The sequence below is a fragment of the Mirounga leonina genome, unplaced genomic scaffold, assembly GCF_011800145.1.
Source record: "Mirounga leonina isolate KUSES-001 unplaced genomic scaffold, KU_Mleo_1.0 Mir_115, whole genome shotgun sequence".
Lineage (NCBI taxonomy): Eukaryota > Metazoa > Chordata > Mammalia > Carnivora > Phocidae > Mirounga > Mirounga leonina.
The window spans coordinates 36,472,469-36,486,270 of NW_023270268.1; the positions used below are offsets into that span (position 1 = coordinate 36,472,469).

Genomic DNA, 13,802 nt, shown 5'->3' on the forward strand with positions numbered 1-13,802 from the left:
AGAAAAAAAAAAATAAAAGGCATCCAAATTGGAAAGGAAGAAGTAAAACTGTCACTATTTGCAGATGACATGATGTCTTATAGAGAAAATCCTAAAGACTCCATCAAAAAACTGTTAGAACTAATAAGTGAACCCAGTACAGTTGCAGGATACAAAAGCAATATACAAACATCTGTTGCATTTCTATACACTATGAAACTATCAGAGAAATGAAGAAAAACCCATTTACAATTGCATCAAAAAGAACAAAATACCTAGGAGTAAATTTAACCAAAGAGATGAAAGACCTGTATATTGAAAACTATAAGACATTAATGAAAGAAGTTGAAGAAGACACAAATAAATGAAAAGATCTCTGTGCTCATGGACTGGAGAAATCAATATTGGTAAAAGCAATCTGAAGATTTAATGCAATCCCTACCAAAATTCCAATAGCATTTTTCACAGAAATAGAACAAATGATCCTAAAATGTGTAAGGAACCACAAAAGACCCTAAGCAGCCAAAGCAATCTTGAGAAAGAACAAAGCTGGAGGCATCACACTCCCTGATTTCAAACTATATTACAAAGCTATAGTAATTGAAACAGTATGGTATTGGCATAAAAACAGACACCTAGATTAAAGGAACAGAATAGAGAGCCAAGAAGTAAACCCATGTATATATGGTCAATTAACTTACAACAAAAGAGCCAAAAACACACAGTGGGGAAAGGACAGTTTCTTTAATAAATGGTGCTGGGAAAACTGGACAGCCACATGTAAAAGCATGAAACTTGACCACTATCTTACAGTATACACAAAAAATCACTCAAAATGGATTAATGACTTGAATGTAAGACATGAAACCATAAAACTGCTAGAAGAAAATATAGGCAGTAAGCCCCTTGACATGGGTCTTGGTGGTGATTTTCTGAATCTGACATCAAAAGTAAAAGCAACAAAAGTAAAATAAATAAGTGGGAATACATCATACTAAAAAACTTATGCACGGCAACAGAAACTATCAACAAAATGAAAAGGCAACCTACAGGGTGGGAGAAAATACTGGCAAATCCTGTATTTGCTAAAGGGCTAATATCCAAAATCTATTAAGAACTCATTCAACTCAACAGCAAAAAATAATCCTATTTAAAGATAGGCAGAAGTTAAAAAAATAAAAATCTTAAAAATTAAAAAAAAAAAAATAGCCAGAAGATCTGGATAGATATTTTCCCAAAGAAGACAAACAGATGGCCAACAGGCATGTGAGAAGATGCTCAACAACACTCATCATCAGGGAAATGCAAATCAAAATCACAATGAGGTGTCACCTCCTTCCTGTCAGAATGGCTATTATGAAAAAGGTAAGAGATAAGTATTGGTGAGGATGTGGACAAAAGGGAACCCTTGTGCACTGTTCATGGGAATATAAATTGGTGCAACCACAATAGAAAACAGGATGGAAGTTCCTCAAAAAATTAAAAATAAGACTACCACATGATCCAGGAATTCCAATTCTGGGTATTTATCTGAAGAAAATGAAAACACTAACTCAAAAAGGTATCTGCACCCCATGTTCACTGCAGCATTATCTGCAGTAGTCAAGATATGGAAACAACCCAAGCGTCCGCTGATGAATGAATGGATAAAGAAATTGTGGTATATATATAAAATGGGATAGTATTCAGCCATAAAAAATGAAATCTTGCATTTATGACCACATGGATGGATGTAGAGGGCTTATGCTAAGTGAAATGAGCCAAAGAAAGACAAATACTCTTTGTCTTTTTTATACGTGGAACCTAAAAAAATAAGAAAAAACAAGCTTATAGAGAGAACAGACTGGTGGTTGCCAAAGGTAGTGGATGGACATGGAAGAAACGGGTAAAGGGGGTAAAAAAGAGAAAAAACAAGTAAATCTCCAGCCATAGTTATAAACAATGTTCTATGTGCCTATGTTCTATTTTACTACTTTTGGCATTAAATCCACTGTTGTATTCTCAGTGTATGAGCATGTATCTTTCCGTGTTGTCTAAAATGAACTTCAATATTTAGAAATTAAAACAAATAATTTTTTTATATTTTTGTGCATATAATACACCATAGACTGATAATCAATATAAAATAGTACTTTAGGTCATTTCTGAGTTCTGAAAAGGCTCGTCATTAAATACATTGGATTGTGCTCTGTAGGAATCATGTTATTGAGTCTGAAAAAAAATTAAATGTTTTAATGAAATGTGGTAGATGTAGTGTAGTCCCTTAAATCAGTTATTACAAAAATACTTCTAAAAAAAAAAGATGCTTTTTTTTAAAAAAAAAAAAAGATGCTTTGAAACTAGTAGAAATTATTGGTGTTGAGAAGACATTTGATTAGGCAAAAATCCCATCTGTTTTTAAGTGTAAAGCTAAACTTCTAAACAGATACTCTTTTCACAGACTCTGAGTTATGATTAAATATATAGTTGGGCTGACACAGTTTAGCAATTGAGGTAGAATCTGCCTTTAAAAAAAAATGGAAAGAAAAAGGAATCTTGTTAAGTCAGTTAGTGAAAATCTCCCGTTCCAGTATCTGCCCACCCTCAATATCTGAACAAATCCCTCATCCCTCTCCCTGGTCTGCCTTCAGCAAGAACCCTGTTGAGTCTGTCCAGCAAGAATCCTCCTCAGTCCTGATATTTGCTCTTAGTGATTTTCTACCCACTACCCCCCCCACCCCAGCTCCTTGGCTATAAATTCCCGCTTGTCTTTGTATTCAAAGTTGAGCTCAATTTCTCTCCCCTACAACAAAACCCCATTGTAGTAGCCCCCCCAGAACAAAGTCTCTTTTACTGTCTTTAACAAGTGTTAAGAATATTTTCTCAACATTATGTTTGTTCCCCCAATGGACTATTATAAGCCATGAAAATGAACTACAGTTGCATGCATCAGTGTGGATGAATCTTGTTGAGTCCAAAAAGCAAGTCCTAGAAAACCAGATACAGTATAGTGCTAATAGAGTTCCAAGAACAAGTACATAAAACTAAATAAAATAATGATAATGTTTAGGCATATATTTTTTTTTTCAAGTGTCTGTATATGTATATATGTCATTTCTAAGGAAATGATAAACCTTAACAATCAGAATGGTGGTTTTATGTGAAGCAGAGGCAAAAAGATGCTCTAGGAAAGGAGCACATAGGGAGATGTAGGTGCCTGGGGTTGGATGGTGGGATCGTGGGTGTTTATTATATTGTGAATAAACACATAAATAAATGCAGGTGCCTGGGAGACTCCCTGGAGGAGATGACGGGCATACAGGCAGAGAGGTGAAGGGTGAACTGGAGTTACCTGGGATCAGGCTGTACCAAGGACAAGGTTCAGCGTGGTGCAAAGGCCTGGGTCAGGAAGAGAGAGCTTGATTTGCTGGAGCTGCTCAGAGGGTCTTGGTGAGGCCTGACCCAGAGCAACGCTGCAGAAAAGTGAGACCAGAGGGCTGGAGTCCGAGTCAGCTAAGAAGTGGGAAACCATCCTGTAGGCCACAGGATACTCTGAAAGGGGGGCTGGGGACGGGGGGAGGGAGACACGAGGACACTGACTTTATGAAGACAGCTCTGGCAGTACAGGGGAAGTAAGTAGGCCGTCCTCAAGCAGCCTAACCACTGGCTGTCCCGCCAGCTTCATCTTACCACCTTTGGCTACACTCCGGTCATGCTACAGGCTCTGGGCTGGGGTAGGTACCTAGCCAGGTGACCGTCCTACCCCGCCCCCCCGCCCCCCACCCCCCTCCAGGAGCTAATTCGTGTAACCACCTTCACCGGGAAACATTCTCAGACTACCCTTCCCAGTCCGGGAAAGGAGCCCCAGAACCTCCATCAAAACATTTCCCTCACTGGTTTGAATGGTCTTCACCGGTCTGTGTCCTTGACGACCTGGGCGCTCTGCATTTAGGCTCTTTGGTGCCCGGCACAGAGAGGGCTGGGGTCAGACCAAATGACTGTGGAATGGAACTGAAGTCAAGTCCGGGAGCACAGAGGAGGACACCCAGACCAGGAACTTGCCATTTCCCCGAGGCAGCCCAGATGCTTCGAGGCACCCTCTCGGCCTCCGCTCTGGCCACGCCCTCTTCCTTATCTCTCGGCTCCCGCCGGCGGTGAAGCGGCCCACCAGCAGCTCCAGTAGCCCGCACAGAGGAGACTCACCTCCCTGCGCCTCGGGTGGGCGGGGAAGGCTCCGTGAAGCAGGTGCAGCATGAAATTGGAATTCAAGAGATGAGTTAAGCCTGCTCTTTAAAAATAAAGTGTGGACACGTGTCTAGGGAAGAGGCTATTAAACCATCCCCTTTCCCTGGCTGCTACTTCCCACGTGCGCTGAGAAGAAACACCAAAGCTGCCGAGTGACCGTGGGTGTCTCCTCCCTCTCGGGGGCACCCACCCTGGAGCTCCCCGCGCGCTTGAATGAATGGGGGAGGACCCGTGCCCATGAATGAGTGCGGGAGTGAGGGAGTGCGCGGGCCAGCGGGCGGGTGAATGGCGACCGCGCCGACTCGGCACAGGGGCGCGGGCGCGGGCTCCACTTCCCTCTCCCGCCAGCTGGTGGCCTAGGGAAGGTGGCGGCGCCGGCAGCGGCCCGAGCTGGGACGGGCCGGGGCGCGGGATGGTGGGGGAAGGGGCGTTCCCGGCGGCCGCGCCTTCCGCGGCTATTGGATTAGTGGCCTTCAGGGATGAGCTCAGCCGGATCGGCTTTCAGCTGCAGCCTCCGGGCCGGCCGGGAAGGCGGGGAGCGGGCGGCGGCGGCGGAGGAGGGGGAGGCGGCGGCGGCTGCAGCATCCAGAGCTGGCCGCGGCGGCCGGCGCGCCCCGCGCACAAAGGCGCCCGGCCCCTGGGGAGGGCGATGAGCGCACCGCAGCCGGGGCGCGGACCCCAGCTCCAACTACCACTGCGTGCGCCCAGGGCGCGGGGGAAGACGCAGAGGGCGCCAGGGGCCAGCGGCCGAGGCGCGGCCCTTGAGCCCTGAGCTCGGGACCCGCCGCCCTGTCGGTCCGGCGCGGAGCTTCAGAACGGCTAGAGCGCGGGCCTTGGCGCGCCCCCGGGATCCGCGCAGGAAGGCGCTGCCCCACTCCCACCCGACCTCTCGCGCCCTCCCGCCGTGCCCGAGCGCCAACTTCCCCAAGAACGCTCCAACTCCAGGCCACCCTGCCGGGCAGAGAGGGCGCTGCTGCTGGGCACCAGCCGTGAGGACGCGCCCCTGGCCCTGGGGAGCCAGCCGGCATCTTCGGGGTCGCTCGGGCGCCCCTGAGTGGGCGGCGGCGGCAGACTGCTCTTCGCGGAGTGCAGGACCTGCCAGCCCCGGCGATTCCTCCCGGCAGGCGCTCGCCCTCTCTTTTATGGTGAGTATCGTCCAGCTTCTGATGAGGGGCGCCCTTGGGCGCGCGGGAGCCGGGCGCCGAGGTCTGGCAGCGCGGACCTCGTGCGGGCCGGCACTCATCACAACGGGAGCTCCTGGCATGGGTCGTGTCCGGGTTCCCGGGAATTCCTTTCTGCAGGCTGTGGCAGCCCCAACCGGCTAGTTTGCGTACAGGCTTGGGGCATTTGGGGCTGGCCCCTGGCGCCATAGGTTCGAAGCCTACTGCTTCTCTGTGTAATGGAGACATCACGAATAACTGCCCCCCCCCCCCCGAGTCACCCTGCCCGTGTTTGGGTGCAAGATCCGTCATTCACTTGCTGGGTGACCTTGGGCAAGGCGCCAAACCTCAGTTTCCTCATCCGTAAGATGAGGATGATAATGGTACCCGTTTTATAGCGGTATTGGCAGATCTATGAGGCGATGCTTGTAACGTATGTAGACCTGTGCCTGGCACATAGGAAGTACTCTGTCAAGTGCCAGCTAGCATTATTATTAGCCGTGTGAGCCCAAGCGTGTAACAACTTTCCGGAGCTGTAGCAGCTCCCTTGTCTATATAATGGGGACTGAATAAATTCTGGGAGTCTGTTCGTCCGGGTGGGGTGGGGGAGGGGATTCGGAGCGGTGGCAATCAAGGGCCTGGCACGCAGTAGGCGGTGATGAAGTGGTGGCTGTTGTTATCGTTTACTCTAGACGCTGGGGTAGTGAGGCTGCTCGCCCGGCCCGAGCGCTGCTCGGGGCCAGTTTCTGGCCTTGCTTGGAGCAAACTTGGTGATGCTCAGGAAGGGAGGGGGTCGCGAGCTCCGCGAGTCACAGGCGAGGGTAGGAGGTGGGGTCTGGGAAGGAGGGAGGAGGGCAGAGCCTGGAGCGCGGCAAATGCGTCCGCCCGGGTAGCGCAGGACGCGCCACGGGCTCCGAGCCAGAAGGGGACACCGAGCCCAGGACCTCTCCCTGGTGGGATAAACTGAGGAAGTGGCCGCTCCAGCCTCCCTAAGGGCCGAGCATGGACCATTGCGGACTAGAAGGGACCGGAGGGCACTTCTCTACTGCTGTCACGAAGAGGTGGAGAGCTCTGGGTTCTGGAGTCAGGCTAGAGTTCGAATTCCGCCTCCACCATCAGCCCTCGGTGTGACCTTGGGCCAGTACTCTGATCTCTCCCAGCTCAATTTCCTCGGCGGCCCCATTCTCCTCCGGGGGCAGTTGCAGGGTGAAGATGGGAGTTCTCTCCTCTCTAGGAATCTGAGCCCCCATCCTTCCACCCACCTTCTGCCCCTCCCGGCAATCTGATGAGCCTAAATCCGGAAGACGTGAAATGTTATGCCTGAGTTTTAGGGAAACGCCATTAAAAGGAAAATCCAAGATCTGCCCACCCTCTTCCCGGCCGGTCACGGCTGGGTGGGAAGAGATCAGTGCACTAAATCTCTCTCAGTCCCTCTGTCCCTGTTACCCACCTTCTCACCTCTATCCTCCAACCAAATCCTGCAGCCAGCTTCTGTCACTCAGGCTGATGGGGGACTCCTCCTCATCCCCCCAAACCTTCATTTGTTTCTAAAGCTCTGCAGATTAATGGAGTTTGTGGAAAGACAGAGTGTCAATAGCATGATATAAGCTTGCTTCACACAAGGGCATATTCCTCTGAAACACATACCCTCTGATTGATTCCATTTTTAAAACTTCCTTAAATAGCAGTAATAAAAGGAATTTAAACTACCTTTGGCAAACAACAAAATTCAACTGGCTGGCCATTTCACTCAAATATCTCTCCAGTTTGTATTTCTGTTTTCTTTCAAAGATTGATAAATTCAATTATATAAAAAGAAACTCTGCAGGGAAAAGAAATCACCATAAATAGTCAAGAGACTTAGGACAAACTGGGGGGAGAATTGTCACTCCTATCACAAAGGGCTCATCTCTTTAATATATAAAAGGTTTCTCAAGTCAATATGCAAAAGACCAAAACTGGACAAAGGCCATAAACAGTCCACACACACAAAATGAAATCGAAATGATACTTAAACATATGACAGGATGCTCTACCTCCCTCAATAAGAAGAATGCAAGTTAAAACTACAATAAGATACATTTTTTTCACGAATCAGATTAGCAGATAGTAGCAATGAGCATTTATCAGAAATATCTTTTCGGGGCGCCTGGGTGGCTCAGTTGGTTAAGCGACTGCCTTCGGCTCAGGTCATGATCCTGGAGTCCCGGGATCGAGTCCCGCATCGGGCTCCTTGCTCGGCAGGGAGTCTGCTTCTCCCTCTGACCCTCCTCCCTCTCATGCTATCTGTCTCTCATTCTCTCTGTCTCAAATAAATAAATAAAATCTTTAAAAAAAAATGTCTTTTAAAAAATAAGTGACTTGGGGCACCTGAGTGGCTTAGTTGGTTAAGCATCTGAGTCTTAATATCAGGTCAGGTCTTGATTTCAGGGTTGAGTTCAAGCCCCATGTTGGATTCCAACACTGGCCTACCTGAAAAAAATCAATCAATCAATCAAAGCCCTGTCTCTCTCAGAACCCCCCGCAAGGCTGCCCTTGCAGTAAACTCTAAACACCCCAGGGTCTTCCAGGTCTGGTTACTGCCCCCTTCTCCCTTCGTCATCGTTTTCTTCTCTCATTGCCTTCCATCCCCTCGACTTTCTAGTTTTGCTGTGACACTCGAAGGACTTCATTTGCTGTTTCCCCTACTTTTCCTCTTCGCTTTTCTTTCTTTTCTTTTTTTTTACAGGGGCAGAGGAGAGAGAGAGAGAGAGAATCTCAAGCAGACTAAGTGCTGAGCAGGGCTTGATCTCACAACCCGAGCAGACACAAACCTGTGTCTCACAACAACAAGCATTTTTTCCCCCTCACAATTAAAGTACACATTTGGAATGGGGATTGAGTTCTAAACTCAATATGTGAAGCAAAAATCACATGCAGTCAACACTGCCCCGGAAGAGATCACGGCCCGAGCAGAAATCAAGAGTTGGTTTCTTAGCCGACTGAGCCACTCAGCAGCCCCTCTTCCCTTTTCTTAAGACTCGCTTCTTCTCCTCACTTGGGCAGGCCTGTCCTGGGAGGGGCTTCATTCCTCTCCCAGGAAATGGCCAAGACCTGGGCCAGTCCAGAGTTCCTCATCCCTCTGTGAAGAGACCCAGTGAAATCACCATATGGGGGCTACTTAATTCTCCCTGAGTTGCCTGGCCTGTTGTCACATAGCCAGGCTCTTGAAAGGTCTCTTCTCTCTTGGTATAAGAACAAAGGGTCTCAGGGCGCCTGGGTGGCTCAGTTGGTTAAGCGACTGCCTTCAGCTCAGGTCATGATCCTGGAGTCCCTGGATCGAGTCCCGCATCGGGCTCTCTGCTCGGCAGGGAGCCTGCTTCTCCCTCTGACCCTCCCCCCTCTCATGTGTTCTCTCTCTCTCTCTCTCTCATTCTCTCTGTCTCAAATAAATAAATAAAATCTTAAAAAAAAAAAAAAAAAAAAGAACAAAGGGTCTCAGACAACTCCCTGGCTAGAACAGGCCATTCAATGTGGAAAATCCAGGGGGTGGGACCTGAAGTGAAGTGACCAGAAGTTTCTGCTTTATAGTCATTTAAAAAAATAAGTACACGAGGCTCAAAAAAATAAGTACAGAGGCTCAGTCAGTTGAGCCTCTGACTCTTGTTTTTGGCTTGGGTCATGATCTCCTGGGTTGTGGGATCGAGCCCCATGTTGGGCTCTGCGCTCAGCATGGAAAGTCTGCTTGAGATTCTTTCTCTCTGCCCCTCCCCCCGCTCACTCTAAATCTCTCTCTTTCAAATAAATAAGTAGAATCTTAAAAAAAATAAGTACATAAATGTGTGCACTTAATTTATGTGAACATAACCATACATATTTGATAAAGAAGACCCACAGCAAAAAATACATAAAATATCAACACATTTTTAAATAAAACATGGTTCCTACATAAGTCAGTTAGTTTATCTGCTACTGCTCAGGTGAAGAAATACGGAGGCTGTGGGAAAAACACTTGTCTGTGCTACCCTTTGGGAAAGAGGATGGCGTACCCAAATCAGGTATCCTGGGCCTTGTGGACCTGTCCGGGGCAGTGTTGACTGCATGTGGTTTTTGCTTCACATATTGAGTTTAGAACTCAATCCCCATTCCAAATGTGTACTTTAATTGTGAGGGGGAAAAAAATGCTTGTTGTTAAAATGCAAATTGTACAGGAGATGTGGGGTAGATACCCCTTCTTCAACCCAACAGGTAGTTTCTCGCCTAGCCAGAGGTAGCAGGTGCTGGCTGGATGCTGGCAGGAGGTAGGGGAGAGCTGGGTGCTGACTCTGCCAACAAGAAACGCAGCATGCGGTGCAGAAGACAACAAGGACGGGGATGCAGGGAGATGGCAGGCTGGCACAGAGGCTGCCCGGCCTGCCTGCGAGCAAGGGCAAGTGGGAAGGCTCCCAGGACAACAAGGTATGGACAAGATGTAGTGCTTGGGGAAGGTTGGCCTAGCCACTCTGAGCTGGGCCATGCTGGGAGGCAGCATGGGAGAACTAAGCAGGAGCAGGTCTCGGGGACTGTTGTGCCAAGCTATGAGGTGCAGCTTCCCCCTGAGAAGCCACCTGGAGAGGTGAATGAGAAGATGGATGGTGGCTTGGTCAGATTTACCCCTTGGCAGCTTGGAAAGGGGCTTAAGGGACACAGACTGAATCAAAGAGCCCTGTTAGGAGACCATTGTAGTAATCCAGGCAACAGCTGAGCTAAAGGAGAGCTGAAGGCACTCAATGAGAGAGATGGAGAGATGGGAAGATCCACAGCAGAAACAGGGGTGTGCAGAGAGGAACTTGGTATGCTGGAGAGGGATGAAGCTGAGGTTCAGCCCTGGACATGTAGATTCTGAGGGGCCAGTGGGTCCCCAGATGTCTGACATCTGGAGAGGATAAGCATGCTCCCCGCCCCCCACTCCCCAGGGGGAGGCTTGTGGTCGAAAGAGGCCAGCTGGCTTTACAAGGTTGTTTGAAGGAGCACCTAATCTGATGGTTGTTAGTAGCTTCCAGAAAGAGGGTTCTGGTGCTGAGGAGAGAAGGCAGGGCTAGAGACCCAGTTTGGCAGAATCTGCAGAGGCCAGAAATGAGAGACGAGGAGCAGAACCTAAAGATGTGACCTAGGGGGCGCCCCCTTTATGGGGCAGCCAAGGTGCATCCTGGAGCCAAGAGGTGACAGGAAGCTGCCGTGAGCTCAGGACCTCCATGCGTGCACAGAGGGAGAAGCCCAGAGCAGCTCCAAAGTCACCCACCTGGCTTAGTGCTGGGAAATGTCATTGATGGTGAGCCCAGAGCCCTGCCTTCTCCAGGAGGGAGCCAAGCTTGTTCCAGTCAGCCAGGCCCCCTGTGATGGCTCTGCTCTCAGCCAGAGATCGATTAATCACACAGATTCCTGGGGTCAGGGGCTCCCTCCCACCTGGCCCTCCTTCTCTTCTCTTCTCTCTCTCTCTCTCCCCCCCAGGTCTCCCTGTTTCCCCGCTTCCTCACTAGCCCCTTTTCCTTTCTTGTCCACTCCCTGGTATCTCAAAAATGCTCCCAGACTCACCTCAGGCTTCACAGAGGGACCTTCGGAAATCCCAGCAGGTGCCTATCATGATCTCCTGGATCAAGCCTGAGGCATGAATAAATTTACTTTTCTTTCAGGCATCCTGAATTTCCCACAACCAGTTACACCAAATAAATGGGAGACAAATGAGGGGCTGGACGTGAAGATTATTGTGTTTCCCTCATAGAATGTTCCCCAGGAGGGTCCCAATGTGTAGCGCCCCCCCCACCCCCTGTATTCCAGCTTTGCTGTAGGCCGAGCCACGCTGGGCCTCACATCTGCCCCCCAGAACAAGCCACATGTGCCTGGGGCTGCCCTCTGGGCACAGGGGCAGCTACAGGGTGACCAGGCCTCTGGCCTTGCTGCCTCGGAGGTGTGTCTCTTTCAAATGACCTTGTAGATAGAGCATGCTGGCCTGGTCTCTGCCCAGCAACCACCTTCATCCCATCCTCTGCTCTCCTTGCTGGCTGACAGCCTGAGCTTTTGCCTTGGGGGCTCCTGGCTCAGTCACGCGTGGGAGGATTCCCATGGAAACCCCACAAGAAGGAGAGGCTCAGGGAAGCCTCATTGATTTGCACTCTAGGAAGACAGGCGTGAGACGGTTCCACCTGGAACTGGACAGATGGCTCTCTTTGTGAGCTCTGGGGAAGAAAGGACTTGCCCAGCCAGTTGTAGCATGAGCTCCAAGCATGTGTATAGAGGGAAAAAGATAATGGGCGTCTGTGGACAAAATCTTGGAGGCTCTTTAGTTCCTTTGTCATTGGTGGTTTCGTGCTGAATGAGCGTCTTTTAATAAAACAGCCCCTCGACTTAATATTTGTGCTAAGAAAATCTCAAAAACATCCCAGCCAAACCAGGTTCAGCCCTAGGTATCGTTGGCACCATGGTACAGAGGCAAAAACTGAAGGAATGAAGATGGTAAATGGATTGGCCGAGCTCATGGTGCTCTGTACTCCCAGCTCATGCCTCTGTGGAGCTTCTTTTGCTCATTTGCTCAGGCTTGTGCATTGCTCGTGTAGATGTTCGCCTAGCACTTGCTCTGAGCCAGTGCCATTCGGAGTCCTGGGACTGCAGTGAGGAGACCCAGCCCTGCTCTTGAGTTGTCTCCTAGCTGGCGGGAGAGAGGCAGCTAAGGAGATGGACGGCCTCCTGTGATAAGTCTGGTGGAGACAAGCCCAGCGGCCCTGCGAGCAGGGGAGGGGCCTCCCCAGAGGTGTTGATACCCAAGCTGAATTACCCAGATGTGTGCATGTGGGGGTGTGCAGGGAGGGAGAAGGGAGGAAGGCAGCAGTGTGTTAGGACAGGGATGTGTGGGCTTACGTGTGCCTGTTGGAAAATTCTGGCAGGTTGGTGGGAATGCAGTGAAGGGGTTTGTGGAGGAGGATGGGCCAGGGGAGCACTGTGGGAGGTTAGGGTTAGGAGTCTGCACTTTATTCTGCTGTGAAGGATTGTAAGCAGGGGTATGATTAGATTAGCTTTGCATTTTACAAATGCTGTAGTATATATTTGAAAGCAATATGAGTCTATTAAAGGAATTCAAATGGTATCAGACTGCACTGTTTTTTACAGTCCTTGCCATTATTCAGACCTGTCACTGGGTGTGACCCCTTTGGTGTGAGCTCTCCCTAGAGGGAAGCGATCTGCTTTTAGACTTTCCTGTAGCCTCAGGTCCCAAGGGAGGCAGCATTATTGTTGGTTAAAAGAAGGAATGAAATCCATACCCACCCCTGAGTCTGAAGCCAAAGGCCACCCTGAGGGGAGGGCAGCTCACCCAGTCATTACCAATTCCTGCAGCGTCTGTCTCTAGGCTGACCCCATGCCTGGGTGAGCCCAGCCAGCCGGGCCTCTGAGAACGGGATTTCTGCTCCTGGGCCTCTAAAGACTGAGCGTCACAGTTTGCAGAACTCTGAGGCTCCTTCAGCGGTGCGGCCTCAACCCTTCGTGTTTCCACATTTCCCTGTCGAGTTGCAACACCCTGCCAGGGTCCCCAGAAGGGCAACTGGCAATTTGGGTTTTTGTTTTCTTGCTCGGCCGTCACTGAAGCCCCGGGGCGGACCCTTCCATATAATGTCATTAAGCATCCCATCCAAGCACAGACTAAGAAATTAAGTGTGGTTTGGGGGGCACGGGACAGGGGCACCACTAGGCAGTGTGCCGTGTACCCTCTGCTTACTGGGTTGAGAGACGACATTATTGCTATAGCTGGAATTTGGACTTTGTTGTAGCTCCTCAAGAAGAGCTATGTGACAGGGACCCATTCCTTCTGGCTGAAGAGAGAAGGCAGGGACTGCGTCTGACAGGGCTCCTGCTCTATCCCCGGCTCCCAGCAGCACAGGGTCTGGCACGTGGCCACTATCCTCTAAGTGTCTGTTGAGTGAGTAGGTGAGGACCGAGGCAGGAAGCGTGCACAGCAGTGTCTAGCAGAGGGGCAGACTGGCGACAGCCAAGAGTCCACTGCTCGGAGGAGATGACAGTGTTAGTGGCAGAACTAGGCCCCGTGTCCCCATCTCCTGACTACATCCTCTAAAAAGAGCAGGAAGTGAGACCTCCCTGAAGCTCAGGGCTTCCTCCCCACACTCATACATATATACTCTACCCTGTCTTTAAAGCATGCTGCCTGTGTCTGGGCTGGGGGGAGCAGAGAAGCCCAGGCGAAAGCTTCCTGTGCTCAGAGAAACACCCCTCGAGGTAGGAAGAAAAACAGATCAGCAGGACCAGAGAGAGCCCAGGCCGGCCCTGGGTGGACAGAGTTGCGGGGCAGGTTCCTCGAGGCCTGGTGGATCAGGGCAGGCTTCCTGGAGAAGGTGGAGCTGTCAGGCAGGATTGGGGAGAGGAAGAAGGAAGGACTAGGAGCTCCACTCACCTGGACAAAGACACGAAGACGGA

General features: G+C 50.0%; 1 protein-coding gene across 1 annotated transcript in view; it reads left to right on the plus strand.

Moving 5' to 3' along the window:
* Positions 1-4,931: 4,931 nt before the first annotated feature.
* SPSB4 (splA/ryanodine receptor domain and SOCS box containing 4) overlaps positions 4,932-13,802 on the plus strand; it is a 78,681-nt gene continuing 69,810 nt past the window's right edge. Inside the window, exon 1 of the mRNA XM_034995913.1 lies at positions 4,932-5,348. The gene's annotated coding sequence lies outside the window, so the exon portion shown is untranslated. The remainder of the gene's footprint in view (positions 5,349-13,802) is intronic.